Consider the following 3,248-nt stretch of genomic DNA (forward strand, 5'->3'; position numbering starts at 1 on the left):
AGCTTCTACATGACGGGACCTACGCTAGAGTTCGATATGGAAAACATGGCAACCTGACCGGCGCATTCCCTGTTGCAAAGGGAGTTCGGCAGGGCTGTGTTCTTGCCCCAACCCTGTTTTCCTTATTCCTTAATGGCCTTATTGCTGACCTCCTTGATGCAACTGACATAGATGCGCCAAAATTGGCCTCCAGAAAAATTCCTGCCCTTATGTTTGCCTACGACACCCTGCTGCTGTCGAAGTCCCCAATGGGCATGCAGCGGGTGCTTGATCAGTTTACCACCTTTTGTAAAAAAAGGAACCTGGTGGTCAACATAGGCAAAACTAAATATATGGCCTTCAATGTAAAATCCTCCAATTATCCACATCCCAAAATGGAAGGAGTCGCCTTGGATCGGGTCTCTGTATTTGAGTACCTAGGCCTGACTCTAAATGACAAAATGGGCTGGTGCCCCCAAATTTCCAAAGCCAATTTAAAACTCAACCAGGCTGTGGGTGGCATCCTTAAAGTCCACAAAAAATGCCGTTTAAAAATTATAAGTGCCCCATTAGAAATTTACCGTGTCCAATCTAGATCTTCCACACTGTACGGGGCGGAATTATGGGGTCACACCAATGCCAATTATCTATCTATCACTGAAAATAATTTCTTGAGGAAACTTCTATCACTTCCAATCAATACCCCGCTCATGCCATTGATGTTGGATCTTAACATCCGTCCTATTCTAGAGGTCATTGCCTCTCGCCCGGTGATGTACTGGAAAAGATTGTGGAGTACACCAGAGTTGGCATGTTACAGAGACGAACTGAAAGTAATCTTGAGTTTACTAGGGGCCGACAAGATTCCTTGGCTCCAGTATGTTAGGCAGACATTAACCAACATCGGTCTTGCCCACCTCTGGACTAATCCAGAGAATTCTACTTTAGGCATTCCCCAAAAAACCCTTGCCATCAATCTTAAAGATTACTTTCTAACAAAAGTTTATAGTGCAGTCAAGCCATCTAGCCTGACTGATATCTTTTTAGATGTTAAATGTCACTACGCCTTTGTACCTGACCTCGATGTTATTCAGCCCACTTTTGCAAAGAAGCTGTTTCTACAGTTCAGATACGGGACACTCCCCCTCTATTCTTTTACTGATAAATGGGTGGGTGCCCTTGAACATAGCTGTCCAGGCTGCTCATCTGAAAAGGAAACCATGATACACGTTGTGCTCTTTTGCCCCGCATATGCTGGTATTCGGAAAAAATGGATTATCCAACTATGCCTAAATCTGGGTATTAGAAGTTACCTGGACTTCTTCAGGATTCTGCGAAGTGACCAAAGTCCACTTGTTGTGATAGCAATTTCCAAGTTCTTGTTTGCGATGTGGCTAATTCGTAGGAAACTATTAAGCAACAATATAGCCTGATTGATTGTCTTAAAAAGGCCCTTGCTAGTCGACTAAACTGTATGCTATCTTCTTTTTTTCCCTAGTATGGTCTATTTTATTAACTGAATATGTACTTGAATGAATTGTTTTATATGTACTTTTATGATTTTACACAATCGAAATAAAGTCTTTTGATGATGATGTTATTCAGTAAGATAACCCCACCCTGCATTGTGGTGCATCAGCCAAATAAGTGAATCAATCCCAAATTCTCCCCCACACTAGACCCACTGAGCTAACTATGTCTGTCTCTGACCAAACTGCTTGCTCTGTGCTCCAAAAATCACCCCTCCTTTACAAATCTATTCCAGCCTGACCCAAGGACCTTTTTATTGCCCTCTCTCGCACATCCTGGGTTAACAGCTGTCAATAGCCTCCTACCCCTGTCTGAGAAAGCTATTCCCATGCTGTTTTCACAATTCAAAGTAGCTCTCAAGAAGCATGGCTGAAAATCTTTCCTGCTCCGTGCCTCTGTGCTGATAATTGAAAGGTAAGATGCACTTTTATTCTTTTATTATTTATTTCTTGTGAACTGTGTGTGCCATCACCTAAAGAAATTGGCTCAAAATGTCAGTTTTCAAAATGCCATAATTTTCTCAGAACTAGTGCATTAAGGCGCGCAATGTAATTCTCATGTCTGTAGAGCTACTCTTTGCATAACTTTGTAAGTGCATTTCAGACTGCAGCCAGTAGGCCATATTAGGAATCATATTTTAAAGTGGTCCCTAATATTCAGCAATATTGTCATTGCTACAGAACCTTAATATTCACCCTTTTAATTTGGTGCGACAACATATTTTAACCAGTTGGAAATGGAAATCTTAATGTGCTCATTGAAATCTGAATATGTACTTTGCACAGGATAATTTTCAACAGTGCTAAATATTATTACATTTTCACAATAGTGGTATTAGACATTATAAGGATCCTAATTATGCAAAAACTATTTTAGTGCAGTGACTTTTAGCAATATTTAGTAGTCATTAAATCACTAACCCTTTTGGTTGTGTCTACGTAAGAAAAGCAAGCCTCATTCCTTTCATTTTGTCTTTAAATGCATTTATTTATAACACTTACAAAACTTCTTTTGAAATTAAGCACAGAAGCTTTACTGAAACATAGAAAGTTTGTTTCACCCTTTAGAAATAAGTAATTATTTAGTATGAGATTTTTAAATGTAATTTTTAGGAAAAGCAGGAAAGGAAGTCCTGACTTGTATACGTTTTCTTGTATCCAAAATAATCCACTTATATTGCAAAACTTTCAAGACTATTTGTCTTTAAGGCACAGGAGCACTGTGGTAAAAAGGGAGGACGCTTTTATTTTAGAATTTTACCCGTACAGCAGCTACCAATTACTCATACAATCTGAATGCTTTTAATATTTAATATCATGTATCTAAGGAGAGTGCTGTAACATTTTGTCAGGAGAGTTTTTGAAACTCTAGGCCTGTGTGCACATTTTACTGCTAGTTTGAAAATTAGTTTTTTTTTTTTCTTTTTTCTGCAAGGCCTACTCTTTTCGTATTTAGTGCCGTTTCCTAGGAAAAGTTAGTTTTAACATTACTATGTTACAATTATTATTATTTTTGATTTTATATATGTCTAGCTGTACTCAAAGGTTTCAGAGTGCTTTATTTTGCTATGAGATAACATTTACAAGTGGTACATGAGCAATCCTTAATACATCAATTGGGTAATATTATATTAAGTATCCAAAACGCAGCAGCTTGTATCAAAAAGCTGCACTGGCTTGCAGTGGCTAACCGGATCAAATTCAAGGCTCTATGCCTTACATTGTATATTATTCCGGCCC

This window comes from Triturus cristatus, chromosome 6 (assembly GCF_964204655.1).
Source record: "Triturus cristatus chromosome 6, aTriCri1.1, whole genome shotgun sequence".
Lineage (NCBI taxonomy): Eukaryota > Metazoa > Chordata > Amphibia > Caudata > Salamandridae > Triturus > Triturus cristatus.